At 43.0% G+C, this 15,060-nt stretch overlaps 1 protein-coding gene across 4 annotated transcripts in view; it reads right to left on the bottom strand.

The window, feature by feature from the left end:
• LOC142942123 (heparan sulfate glucosamine 3-O-sulfotransferase 5) overlaps nucleotides 1–6,355 on the bottom strand; it is a 54,021-nt gene extending 47,666 nt beyond the window's left edge. For 2 of the 4 annotated variants that reach the window (XM_076084319.1, XM_076084313.1), the window contains exon 1: nucleotides 5,742–6,355. The gene's annotated coding sequence lies outside the window, so the exon portion shown is untranslated. Of the gene's footprint in view, nucleotides 1–4,930 lie in introns of all 4 variants that reach the window. The other 2 variants (XM_076084317.1, XM_076084318.1) reach the window with 2 other exon arrangements.
• Nucleotides 6,356–15,060: the final 8,705 nt, after the last annotated feature.

Raw genomic sequence — 15,060 nt, 5'->3', positions numbered from 1 at the left:
TCTGGTCCCCTGACAAGAGCTGAAGTTTTCCAAGTCACAGTTGGCATTAAAACTTCAACATGATCATTCATTTCATTTGTTTAGACCATAACAGATCGGTTCCTCACAAACACAAAGAGGTGGAAGTCAAACACATCAATTAATACACATCTCCAGTCCTATATATCAACACAGTCAGTCATTTCCTGATGTTAGGCCTCATGACATATCTACCCTCATATACATTCCTAAAATCAACCATTTATACCTGCAGTGCCACTGCGCTCGGACAACATTTACCCTGAATGAGCCACGTTAAAACAAACTGTACGCCTTCTCCAGCTACAGGCAGTCATAAGAGGCCAACTGAAAAATTGAAATAGTCTTTAAAACAGCAGCGAGTGATCAATATGTTTAACAGTTGACCGACGTCTGACCTTTCACCTCTCGTCCTTTTGCCGTCTTTGTTGCGCAGCTGGCGGTGTAAATGCGAGCATGCCGAGTGTAGTTTCCGGACACCACGCCGCAGAGTGTGACCTCTTGATGTGCAGGAGCTTGCCAACAGTTCCTGCAGCCTCGCACGGCTTCAATGAAAAATGTAATCCCTCGCTATCTCATACGGGCACCGCCACATTTGCCCAGACAGTTCGTCAGACTTGGGTGACATGCGTATTCCTCCGCGCAGGGTGGGAGGAGGTGACATGTGATAGCACCAGGCTTTATTCTGCTTTACTCCTCAACCCCCCAGTGATAATTTCCACAGGCCCGTGCAGTCGATCACGCTGCGCCACCCTGTCACCAGCCGTCGTGCTGCGCCGCCTTCGTGGAGAATAAACGCCATCTACACGCTCCTGTGGTGACTGGCAACAGCTCTTCTTGTGTGTGTGTGTGCCAGAGATAGGCCCGCTCTTCCACATAATCATCCTCTGCATCCTTCCATATTGCTGTGTCAGGCTCCCGCACTGATTCATGCTAATGATCTCAGCCGATGCAATTTGTAAGACGCATAGATGGGACCAGTTTAAGCCGAGTTATGCAAATGTCTTTTTGTCTTTGTTTGTGTAGTGTCTGTTCTCAAGTGTCTTGTATGCTGATAGGGTTTGAGGGTTGCAAGGGAAAGGACGCATTGTTATGCAACGATAAGCTTAATCAGGATGTGGTGGATGAACAAATGAACGCAGACGTGGGTTGTTAGAAATCAATACCTCATCTACCATGCATCAGATAAGACAGGCAGCCTGATTATACTCGGAACATGTGTTAATTACAGGCTTGTTCTTTTAGAAGGGTCCGTTCAGACAAATTAAAAGAGAACATCTTTTCTCACTTATCTTGAGAAAGTGCTGAATCGGGTATCGGCGAGTACCCCGAGAGTATGCACCGATCCAATATCCCATCATCATATCATTCATCAGCTCATCTGCACTACACAAGAACAGAACAGCAAGGCGTGACACTCCCTACCCGTCCATACTGCACGTATTCAACAGAGAAAGAAGTGAGATGGCTCACTCGTAGCTACTTTCGTCCTCAGCTCCAGAAAATAAACGATCAGTGCGTTTGAAATCGATGATGGAAGTAGCTAACGAGTGAGCCATCTCGCTTCTTTCTCATCTCTGTTGAGAGTTTCGTTGTGCAGCGTAACGTTAGCCAGAGCTAACAAAATGTCAGCAATTTGACCACACTGGATTGTCACTGATTTGTCAAACTTGAAAATAAAATAAATTAGTTTTTCACTCACTGGTATCAGATACTTGTATCGGCTGATAACGCAAGTTCAGTTATTGGAATCAGCATCGGGTCAGAAAATATTACATTGGAACATTTCTAATTTCAAAGATGCACTAATACATATTTTAATAATAATAATAATAGATCAACTTGCTATGTGTGATTCTCATAGTGACAAACTCAGAGAATTATCAGCCATGTCTGCAGTTCCCTTCACCCTCTACAGAGCCTTTTAGCATCTTTAAGCCCATTGTTTTGGTTTTACGGCCCACAGCTTTCCCGTTTTGGTTCACCGTCTGTCTCTTCGCTTTTTCCATCTGCTGTTCAGTAAAAAAGCTCTGATAAAGCCTACATTAGGATAACTACTCAGCACCAATCAGCTGACAGACGGACACATAGTGGAGGATTTAGCAGATATTTTTCTCAAGAGTTGGTGGAGACCGAAACAGCTAAAATAAGAGTGACTTAGCATAAATTTGGAGTCGTGTTTCACCCAATAAAACTAATGTTGCTCAGTGTCTGATGATATGATTGAGTGGACAGCTTGATGCTCTGCCCCCAAGTGGCACAAAAGTCAAGGTTTGTGTTTGCAAATATGGCCTAGAGGTGTAAAAAAAAAGTGTAAAGCACTATCTTTGATGGTGGTTGATCTAATAGTAGCGCTGCTGCTCAGGCTGTAAGACAGCGGTTGGGCTGGAAAATGGCAACTTTAAACCGACCAAACTGAATTTTTCCACCTTTCAGTCCCCTCCACAGCAACGATCAACTCTTTTCCCACATCCTCTTAAACGAGACACAAATTGCTGAGGCACTTCAGAGGAGACTGCATGATGGTAAGAGACGACTAGCATCCCCAACTCCCCTACCCTTCCTGCCAGGATAAATGTGAAAGCTTTCAAAGCAACTGCAAGTGTTCATTAGAGATAAGGGAGTTTGTCTGCCCACGTAATTGCCCGGCTCCTGTGGCAGACTGTATGTGCCAGTCAACTATTACTAGCATGACAGCGGCCTGCCAGGCAACAGCAGCTGCTCTTGTTCCCTGACATTTACACCCATTTAAGCTCATTAGAACTAAGAAGCCAGCAGGGCCTTTTGTTTTGGCCTGTTTCGCTCACGCAGGAGCTAAATGAGTGGCAACTTCGAGCATTTCTTTTAGCATGTGGTTCAAATAGTCGTGAGTGGCAGGAGACAGTGAAGGGTAACGGAAAAATTTGAGCAGTAACCAGAAATTCTTCAGCCCATCAGCAACGCCGGGTTCACACTGGACGCAGACGTGCCGTAAAGGGCCACGGTTTTTGGAGAAGTGCTGCCCAATTCCTTTCAGCACCTATGTAAACCATTTTTTTAGCTCCACCAACACTGACTTATAACATCCAAACAACTGGAAACGCACTTGTGATATGTGGAATTGGAGTTCTCCTTTTATACTAGTTACCTAGTATTTATTTCCTTAGCTCTGTCATTGGAAATATTTAATGTTTAATCACTAGTAATAACTACGCCAACTGAAACGAAATAGAAATAGTATACTAAAGTTCTGCTCAACTTGACTGATAGATATTTAGACTGCATCAGCTTGCATGTAATTACATAAAACATCTGCTGCACCTCCTTTCTCATGTGCTCTGACCTTATTCATGAAGTTAAAATTAGCGAGGGATGACTCAGAACTGCTGCCCTTTGTTTTTGATCCAACCATGTTTCAGTATTAAAAATCCTATTTAAGCCATGAAATCGGCCACTGAAACAATTTTCCTGCCAGAGACCTGGCACTTAAACCAGGCTAAATGAACTGTGATAGAGACAGGATGCGGGTTGAGGAAGAGTACTGATGGTATTAAACCTGATCAGTCGGAAGGATCAGAACACTTTCCTGACTGTATTTCTCATCAACACTGGAGTATGAAATCTTGGTGGTTTTGTAAATTGATCAACACTAGATCACAGTCTGATGTAAGAACATTTATTCTCTGTGATGGCAGGGACCCTCAGCACATCTGCTGCCTTCTTTGTTTCTAGCAAAGCAATGATAGAGAGCGAGAACATCCGCTAAGAGTTGGAGGGAGGGATGGGACAACCAAACACAGAGATTCTATTCAGGGGACTGGCTTCATGCCCCACGTCAACGTTTTGTTTTTACTGACGACGTCACGTCACCTGACATGGACCTTCAGGTGGGACCTGCTTAATGATCTCGTCTTGTAGCCCTGTGTCAAAATCTAGTTTAAGGACCATCACAATTTCTGTTTTTATGCTTACGTTTTGCATATTCCTAAATTAATTTGTATCTAGACAAATTACACAGCAAACCTGCAGCCGTGTAATATTCCAGCATAGGAATCCTGTACATATTAAAGAGAAAGGGGATAGGATGGCATAGCGCTTTAACATGTGTCGTTTGGTTGATTTAAGGAATTCATTTTTAATGATTTTGCTATTCTACAGTATTGCTGTTTCTATTTTAATATGTTATTGAAGAAGACACATTTTCCAAAAGGTTTGGTGTGTTTTATGCAAACAGAAAACCGAACAGACGAAAACCAAAAACCGAATACCTTCCCAACAAACAAATAACCAAGCCGCTAGTTTTTATCAGTGCATAATCACGTAAAACTAAGAATCGAACGGTGTGACTGCGGTTTTAACTCTGTGGCTCATCTTAAGGCGGTATTGGGAAAGGGAGGAGTGATTCAGTTGGTTGCAATCTGCAGCCACATGGCTAGATGCCACCAAACCCTACACACTGCCCCTTTTACAGAGGCGCCAGCAGCTACTTTTAGTAGCAGTGTAGCAGGATAATCTGGCCATGTACACAACCTAAATCAAGCAATTGTCAAGGGTTTGTAGATTGCCTTTGTTAGAAATGTCAAAGCAGTGAAATGCCTGGAATGAATCGAAGTAATAGTTTGGAAACTAGTCAGCAGTACTTTAATGGTCCAGTTTAGATTCAGCAGTTCCTGTGAGCTGATGAGTATCTATACCAGACACAAAGTTTCATCTGGGCACACAGGAAGAATCTATGGGAGGCGGGACATTCTTTTCTTTTGCAGCCAACAAGACAGCTGTGTTTTTATGTACAGAAATCTTGCTGAGTGCAACTTTATTTCTGTAATGCTGGCATCTTTTTGCCAGTTTAGTGAGAATTTAAGAGGGGGTTCAGAGAGTATTTTAGAATCCTCTGTCTGGTATCATTTTTAAATTGCTCGTTTAAATGACATACTGTACCGCGTTGGAAAGTTTCTCAGTGCATAATTTCAAAGAGAATATTTCTAGTGTTTTGAGACAGGCGGGATCCATCCTCCAGCCTAGAGTCTCCAGGGAGAGCCAATTAGCTTGCTTTGCTCGTCTTTGATCATCCGTGCTGAGATGGTGCAACGTCATGCCACACTCAGGTGGTGATGAGATTATCTCCTGTGTCGGCGCGTAGAAGCTCACATTGAGAACAGATCTCATCTGTCCTATTACGGCCAGGTGTTGGATCGTGGCGCTGCAGATGAAGAAGATTCCTGCAGCAAAAACAACAAATGCGTGCTTTTGGGCTTTGAAGTTGATTAAAGGCTGTGGTTACACTTGTCTTTTCAATACGACTTTTGTCGTCCGATCCAGGACGCATTAAATGTCAAGTCTGTACGCCCCGAGATCGAATCTTGCTCGCATTGGGATCCGATCAGCCAGACCACATGGCGAGTTCTGGACATTATGTGGGCACAATCCGTAGAATTTTATCAAAACGTAAGTTTTGAGTTCCTCTCCCAAGGAGAGCAAAGGGAAGAGAGGAAGAAAAGCGCGGCTGGAGGACGACTGAAACCCAAGTCTGAGTCATGCTGACATTCTGCTGATGAAAACACAACTTTTTCTGATTTCGTAGTTTCAAAATTTATAGGAACTTTTATTGTAAAGAAGTTATAGGAAATAAAATGTGCTTATCAATGATAAACAAACAAGGTTTGTTAGCGGCTATTCTTTAATAAAACAAGTCTACTAATATTGCAGGGAGGAAGAGTAAGCAGCAAAAAGAATGAGGGACTTACATTTTGAAGAATTTATAGGAAATGAAATGTGTTTATCCACCGTTTTACAGTCGCTCCTTTCACCCCGAAATCGGATTACTATCCCATCAGGCAGGTCGCATCGAAGCGTCAACTGTGGACACACATATGCTCACAAAAGTCACATTGAAAAGACAAGTGTAACCACGGCCAGAGAGAGAGAGAGAGGTGAGTGTGTTCGAAAAGTCTCAAAAGACGGAGTGACTTTGCTGAGCTTCCGTAAAACAACAACGTTGTTTCAGATGATTTGGCCCTGGCACCGTGCCCCCCTCCAGAGGACTTCCAGGCCAAGGCGAGCACGGCTGTGTCCCATCCATAAAGATGACAGCAGCCCTGCAGGAGACGTTGAGGGTGGTGATGGTGGGGGCGACACAGGAGGAGAAGCTTGCCCTAGAATAACCAAGCCTTGACGGCAGCTCTTACTGATAAGAAGCGGCAAGGGGAAGCTGCGGTCCTGTTGGCAGGCACCCTGGCACCGTTTGGCATAACTGCACTCGCTGGTGAGGCGGCGATAACTTTAGATTGCTGAAATCATCAGGCGCGAAGCTCTGTAAAAGGACATCAACGGGAAAGATAAATGGTGACGAGTGAGCGGGCCAAAGCCGATGCCCTGCCCTTCCTGACGGATGCAAACACCTCCTCTTAAGTAACACAGTCTCCTCTATGATGCACACATCAGGCAGCAGCTCCAACCTTTAAAAGTGTGATCTGACTTCCTCCAGGCTGTGTACGCGGCGGCGTGTCACATCCTGTGAGCGAAATGGAGTAAATATGAGAAAATAAACCACGTTGGGTTTCGGCGGGAGATGAAGAGGAGGACAGGTTAACTCCCTCCCCCTCCCCCCCCCCCACGGTCCCCGATGAGGTGTTATGACAGCAAGTTTAATAAAGCATGAAGAAGTCGTCAATAAGTAATGCCGCGCCGTGTTGACAAATAATGCGGAGGAGAGCGCCAGCGGAGTAAATCACGTCGACGTGAGGCAGCCAAAACATCGAGCCACTGCAGTCGAATCGGGTGTTATTTCAGGGAGGAAAGCTCAGCTCCGGGTGCTACAGTCATGCATCACTAGCGGAGCGAGGAAAACTCACAGGATGGGGTCTGTGTGTGAACAGAGCTGGAATCAGGACGCGGTTAGCCCAGCTTAGCAGGGTTTCTGCCGCCCAGCATCAGGAATTACGTAGCTTTAAGATGTTTTTTTTAAACTAAAAATGTCTTATAAGACTTCAATTTTGGATCAGCCAATGTAATTTTGTCTGGGCCTTTTAAATTGCAGAAGTTTAAACTGTTTGCCTTCCTTTGATGGTTTCCAACTGGTATTCTTGCTTAAACAGATGACTGATATTATACTGTGGAAGGTCACCAGTCCTGTTTGATTGGGACATTTTTTTTATTTTCTTCTAAAACCTTTTCAATGATGAGATTATTGTTTTATTTTACCCGCCAATTTGTTACAAGCGGCACATGCTATACTGCTCAACTCATGCGGAAATTAAATGTAGTAGGCCTTTCTATCATGTTTTTATTTGTTTTGCTGTGGATTGTGCAGAACAATACATCCATTCACTTAGAACACTGGTATTTTAATTCTACTCAAGGTAATACCATCTCACACGCAGTGTCAGAGTCGCACTAGTCTGGTCTTGGTCTGGACATGCACTCTGGTGTTGGTCGTGACTTGGCCTCGGTTTAGGTCTCGACCACAACACTGCCAGCATTACAAAGAAGCTGCACACATATCGGCGTGAATAAAATATCTGAAATCGCTGCTTGTTGGGCTGACAGTGGCTGGTTGGAAAAATGTTAACAAACCGCCCAACTCTAACACACACATATATTTCTACAATTCATTTAAGGCTCCAAATCAAGACATCCGTTACGGTCTGTGGTTTGAGAAAAAAGAAGCAAAAACCTCACGATAAAAGGAAGTAAAAGGCCGACAGCTGACAGAGGACAGCAGAACATTGGCTTACAGGCCGGGGCAGCTTGTGATCTATGGTTTGCTATTGTACAGGCCTGTGCTACACCCATTTTAATAGAATCCTGCTGCGCCCACATCCCAATGCCAAGCTACGGACCATGAAAATATTAACGAGCCAAGTTGGCTTCATAAAACATTGACACTTTTGTTAAAGAAAGAAAAAAGAAATGAACGGTTTTCTGCTATTTCACAGGAGCTCATCTGCCCCCACGGCCCCTCCCGCCTCCGGGTTATTTACAGCCGTGTATAACAATGCATTCCAGTGATCACAGAGCTCATATAAACTGCCTCATAACCCAGGCCTTGATCGTCATCCATTTGCTTTGTGCCACACGTGTGACGGCGTTGAAGCAGCGCGCTTTGTGTGGCCCGTGTCACATATTAACAGATTTATTCAGAACTTCCTCTTGCTTCGTGCCGAATGCACTGCAAAGATGCAACATAAGAGTGCAGAACGGCAGAGCGGTAGTTTGTACGGAGTACAACATCTTCCCCAAGTAACATGGACAGTAAATGCATCACTGACATGTCAGTTCATTACTAACTAAAAGCTGCATTTTCAACGCCGTAGCAGCTATTAGCCCGGACGACTAGCCGTGCTAACGAGCCGCAGCGTTTGGATGGAGAATGTTTTTATTCCTTCAATGGACTTTCTGTCAAGGGAGATAAGCGAAGAATCATGACATTAATTTCCTTAAACGGTAAAAACCATTATTGTGACAAAAAGCCGACGAGCGAGCTGCCCTCAGCTCTTATCCTCTCATTGTGTGTGAGTGTGCAGCGTAATCCTGGGGAAGAGGCTGATTCAGCACCATGGACTCTGGCCTATGGACTATGGCCTCGCATGATTCTTCTTCCTCTGCTTTGAAATGAGCCATTATACCTGGCAGCTGGTGTGAGCTGCAGCCACTTCCCGGACCTGTTTAGTCAGTTTAGATTTGTCCGGACTTTTCTCAAATTTTACTTGAATAAGTCGATTCACAATTTTTCTGATTTCAAGTATTATAAAGAAACTTTAACATGTTTTTAGGGGAAGGTTTTATAGAAACATTGATATTGATCTTAAAGGATAAATCCTGTTTATTACAACATCAAATTCTGCTTAAAGTCATTGCTGATATCTGGGAACGTGTTGACATTTCTACAACAACATCAGATTGGGCAAGAAACTCAAGGTCCACTTACTCGAGTTTAACAGCGCTTTCAATCTTAGATCACATTTTTTCTGAGTGGATTGTATTTAACGCTCAACTGCAAGTGATGTTTACAGTGAACAGTTTAAAGCTTTGATTCTCTTCTCGAATGTGGGTCCGAATTGACCCGCTGGGTTCGGGCCAGGCTGTATTTCATACATTTTATTTTATATATTTTTTTGCTACAATTAAAGGAATAATACGGAAGCCCTGAGAATCAAGTTAGGATTCTGTTATTCTACAGTTGTGTTATTGTTGTTATTTGTTATTGAATAAAAAAAACCTAAAGAAAAAAATTGAAAACCAAATACCTACCCAACAAACGAATAACCAAATAGTTGAATATTTGGGTCCATCCATAGAAAACGGGTGAAAGAGTTTTGGCCGGGGACATTTTTTTGTTGCAGTGTGTGCATTGTTTGTTGTTGTAATACTCATTTAGACCACAAGAGGCTGACGTGCACAACTACATCATGGTCTAAATAGGACTAAAAGCATTCATGTTTTCCCTTACGACAGATTAGCATTAATTAAAATACATTTCTTGTGAAAAGAAAGACATGACAGTAACTCTGCATAACTTGCTAACACATTATATATTCACCTTGTGTTAGTTAAATGCATGAAGAAATAAAAACTCACATGGAGAGAAAACATAAATGCCTTATGTCACATTTAGAAGATTGGGGTGGTGGTGCCTTTCAGCCACAATAAACATTCGAGAAAAACTTATTTAGCTGCAAAAAACAAAAAATAAATTAGAAAGGTTAACCTGGCAAAACCTTGTTTTTTTGGCTTCTCTAGAAGCAAAAAATGTATTATTCATCAGAGATAGAGGGACACAGATATAGTGACAGCAACACGCTCATAGAGGCAACCCTCAGGATAACCTGAAACCCTCTGAAGGTAAACATATCTCTCCTCTAATGGCCGTAAATGTAACAAATTAGAAATTACATCCTAAAATTCAGGATGGTGCAATCAGTGTTGATGATGCAACTCTCCGGCACATATTTCCCACCTCCATGTAAAAGACTGAGACCGCATAAGTTAACGAAGTCACAGGTGGGTTCATTATGTGGAGCATGAAGGCGTCAGCCTCATTAAACAGAAGTCAGATCAGTGGAGTGGAAAATGATCATACCGCTGGGACTGTGGGCGCTCACTGTGCAACATATTCATCTTAGTGCCAAGAAAAAGAGAGATGCTGCTCAGCTTTAGAGACAAGTAAAAAATATGTGCAAATGTATGGAGGCTGAAAGTGAGAATACAAACAAGAATTCAGTATATGATTTATAAAGAGTGATGAGTCTCAGACTGAAATACAAGGTTCCAAGCATAAATACTCCCTCTCTCCTGTCAATCTCTGTCTGTATACTGGGATGAAGGCAAAAAGCCAAAAGAAATATATATATATTTTTGCTAGATGCTAACTTTAGCATGCTAACAAACTCACAATGACAACACTGTTGATGCTAAGCAGGTATATTGTTTACCATGTTCATCCTCTTTGGCTAGTGTGTTAGCATGCTACAAATAGCTAATTAGCACCAAAGATGCTCTGTAATAAAGATGACCATTAGGCCTGCAAGCTCTGCAAACGGTTAAAAAATGGTAAACACTCCCCCTCACGCCCCCCACGTCATTTGGAATTGTTACTGTGGATGGATGAAAGTAGACTATCTAAAAATCACGCTTTGTACCGGATCATGCTGGTGAATGCGGCTTTATCAAGACAGACCGCCCACTCATTTCTGTTTAGGATAAAGTCACTTTCTGTGGGTGGAAAAGTTTTCCTGTGACTGATAACACCCGATACCGGAATTTAATGTGGGGAAATTAGGGCAAGTGTAGAGCAATTATATTGGAGGGAATCAGACATTCTTCTCTACTTCAGCCCTCCTTTGTGCTTTAGCTTTGTGAAATGGGTCTATCTCGACATAAAAACCTAGTGAAGAATTTTTGTCAAAGAGAGCGATGCGCGGGTCAGTGGTCTCCACCGAAGATAACCACTGAAGGTCGAGACATTCACGTACGCATTAGATGTACTGATCCAGGCAGTCGCTGCAGCGTTTCAGAATGGATGGCCCCACTGCGCTCATCTCCCATGCAATCCCTGCGCAACGCTCTCCTCTTGTTCCCCCCCCACACACACACCTTCTCTCTCATCTCCATAGTGCTTGTGAGGCAGAAGCGGCACCTAATCATGGAAAATGCCGCCGTGCCCTCAGCCGGATAGAGGTAGCAGTGGAGATTGGAGATGGACACTCGCGACCTGTGAATGCATTTGTTAACCCAGGTCAGTTGCTCTAAATAAACTGTTATTCTAAAGAGCTAGCCCCCTGGATTGGCTCCCCGCTCTCACCTCCTATTCCACCCATCAAACACCACCTAAAACATTACTTACCCTTTTTTTTAAGTTGATGCAGGTATCCACAGTCATGGGGGCTACGCAGTGCAGCATCCGTCTTTAAATGTAAACTACTGAGAGACCCCACTGGGGCATTTAGGATTCTCTGTTTGTGTAGGGGTTTAGCATTCACAAGGTTTTTACGGAGCGCTGGGCATCAATCCCAATTTCTTTGCAGAGGTAGCTTTATTTACATCGCCATTTCCCAGAAGCATGCACCAATACTGTCAATACTGGGCTTTGGTATTGGCTACTACCAAGTAAAGAGCTGACACCAGTGTTAATGATACCATGGTCTCAATCTCTAGTTTCAAGTCTTCTTCAATACAGCATGATGTTCATTTCGTAAATGATGCTCCATTGAGAGTCAAATAGACCATAAAGCAGAGTATGCTTTAGGGCGGGGCTACCTTATGATTGACAGGTCGCTGCCACGGCGTTGTCCGGTCTGGGAGTTGTCTTTGTTGTCGTCTTACAACTTTAACCTTTCATGGTGTGTTTCATAATAGTGTTTTCAATTCATGAAAGTTACATTGTGCCCCCTTCTTAAATACAGTCTATCATTAAGGTTTTAGTGACTATGATGAACACTACTGTTTGGGAAGTAGTGATCATATGACTGGATAAATGAGACGTGGATTACACTGCACACGTTGAGTTTGTAAACAGATGTTTTCATAAAGTTTCGACTCTAATTTCATGTTGAACGCAGTGTCGCGCCAGCAAACTGACGAATCATGAATAATTACAATATTTGTATTACACATAATATTGTACGCATGTATTAACACCTAATATGCATTCACCAGTGACTTAACAGGTGATCAAGTGTGACATGTGTGCTGAGGGAGCGAAAACGAGAGTGGAAGGCTCATCGCTGCACTTTGTGCAGGTGGGGGGGGGAAACCGAAAGAGGAGACTCAGCAGAAAGGCACTGACGAATGAGAACTGTGTGCTGTCCTCCAGCCCGTATAATTGCGGTCTCAGAGATCCCAGCGCACAGCCACAGCTTCCCCAGAAGGTAGCTTTCGTCCAGGCAGACAGTCTCCAGGTGCTCGTGTAAATGTCCACCCCCCACATGTGAACAGACACAACCGGGAAACAAACTGGCTCAGAGCTCATAGCGGATTTCTTTTTGCAGGCTAATATATATATTTATATCCCAACTTCCTCTGTTCCCCCCTCCCTCCAAGATCAACAGAGCAACAGTATTGAGTAAGAGATATGGCAGGCACGGCAGCAGATCTGTGCAGATAAAACATCTAGGTTACGTCCCAGCGGATGTTCTGTACGCTGACTTGAAACACATTCTCACCTCATTCTATCCTGTGACCAAAAAAAAACAACCAAAAAAACTGCTGATGTATCGTGAAGAGGAAGTTGTCCTGAGGGGGGCACGGAAACATTTCCAACCTGTTTATCTGTTCAAAATTGTAACAGGTCACATAATATTGAATTTTTTTTTTCACCACTTAAGTTTTGGATTTCTGGATATTCCATATTTTAGAAAAGTGGAATCCAGCTGGAGTTGGCTGCATTTTTGAAAAGAGGATTATTTCAATGTCACTGACTTGTTTACCCAGGAAAGGGAGAAATACCGAATGGGTGATTTGGAAATGGTTCTGTGAATTTGGTTTAAGATGTCTGTAAAAACTAAAATTAGGATTAAAAAATCTACATCTGAAGAATAAAACACATTTATCAAGCGACTCTCTCCTACTTACAGCAAAGCGTAAGGGTAACCTTTAAAAGCAGCTCTTCGGTTCATCACATGATATATATTACATGTATGTGTTCAGAGGAGAACAGCCAATCAGAGACAAGGATTTAACTTATGCTTATTAGATAAACTCTGCCCACACAACCCGATAAATTATGTTCAAATGAAAGTTCAGAACACAGATACAAAGTTACAGCCCTATTTCAAAACATGATTTCATTTAATTTCATTTTTGATTTCATTTAAAACATATATTTTAGGCATTCCCCAACCTGTCTCCAAAGGTGTGCCTGCATGTCTCATGTATTACATGTTTATATTTAAGGCAAAATAAAAATGGCAAATAGCTTTTGCTCTCAAGTTTCTGATCACCTTTACTTTTAGAATTTACTTCGAGTGGTCTTTCACTTTACTTCATCCACTATCTCAGCTGTTGCTAAATGCTGGATTATGTATTGAACCCCCGTCTCATGATTACAGATTATTACAGATGACACAGCTAATTGACAAAGACAGGGAAAAAAAAGCTGTCTCAGCCCAGCTCTGTCACAGTGAAACATATTAAATATTAATAGGATTTTCCTATTTTGACTGCAGAGCACTTCCAGTTTGTCCAGCCTTCATGGCCTTTGACGAGTCCTTTATTAAATCCCTTTGAGTATTTAAAACGCTGACCTGAATGCAGCGTGAGGACCGACCCGAGACTGCAAATAAACCTGCGATTTATTTGTTTTCTGCACAAACTGTGCATCACTGGGTCTAACCTGTGTAACGCCTGCAACGGAAAGTTTGCCAATCCGGCGGGAAGTCAAGGCGGTCCCCCTTGGACCAGACCCCCTGGCGCTTGTGATTTGTGCAGGATGAATGCGGGTTGCTACAGCATAACTGCTAACTAAGGGTCCGTCTCCCGGGGCGCTGCCGCAAGCATGACGCCCAGCGATGGAGTCTCCTGGAAGCGGGGAGGACTAAACAAATGTGGCATAGATGGATAACGTAAACTATAACCCTGTCGCCACACGTAGCGTAGACTTAAAGAAGACAGAAAGCCAGGTTTTGTTATAATATGTGTATGCATATGGTCATTTGATTGGTTAACATACTGTTGGAGGGTTGAGAGAACCCCCAACATTTGAATCCAAATCTACACCATTAGTCTACTGTACTTAAACAAAAACACATAAAAACACTTGCCAAGACAAAAACAAGTTGGGACCCAAACTACTCCGTGTTCCATCTCTCTTCCTAATCTTTCTGTTCCCTCAACACAACGAGAAGCAATCCTCAAAACACATGATCAACTGTTTACATGAAAAGGAGAATGTACACTAATAACCGCCGGACATCTCTAATTCGAATAACGGCGTTTGTTTCGCTCCTATCGCGTGAATAATTCAGCTTGCCGTTATATAAAAGTCTCTGGGGCAGCGTCTGAGACGAACCACACAAGACACGGCTCCATCCTGGGCTTTTTATTGTCCCCTGTGGCAATTCATCTAAAGAGATTCACTGACCCTTTGACATAAGCTGCTAAAAGTCGAAAAAGATCACTTATCTACTCTGTCGCGTTCCTAATTTTTCCCCCCGACAGACGGCTAAAAGTTGCCTTTGCATTACGCAACACTGTCACATCCTGCATAGTCACATTACTTTATTAATGAGGGTTAAAAAGCCCTCGGACCGAACAGAGCCTTGTGCGTTACATCTTCCACCGCCCGTTCCCAAGAGACTTCGCGGAAAAATGACAACAGCGTGAATTTAAAAAAAAGGGCTGGCGCTGGCTGTTCATTTCAGAAAATGATTATCGCGCCATTCGTAGAGGAGTACTTTATCTCAGCATCAGCTTTAAGGAAAAACATTCATCTCCTCAGGCGACAGAAACCAATAAAGCATTACAACTTTTAAACTCAACATTTCTCCTGCGGTAGTAAACTTGTTGGGGCTATTTTTTGAAATTGAGTTTTGGCTCCACCGCATCTACTTGAACCTTAATTACGGGGGG

This window comes from Anarhichas minor, unplaced genomic scaffold (genome assembly GCF_050575085.1).
Source record: "Anarhichas minor isolate MPS153535 unplaced genomic scaffold, ASM5057508v1 ptg000136l, whole genome shotgun sequence".
NCBI classification, from domain to species: Eukaryota; Metazoa; Chordata; class Actinopteri; order Perciformes; family Anarhichadidae; genus Anarhichas; species Anarhichas minor.
The sequence above is the reverse complement of the archived record's forward strand: the minus strand, read 5'-3'. Positions and strand labels throughout refer to the sequence as shown.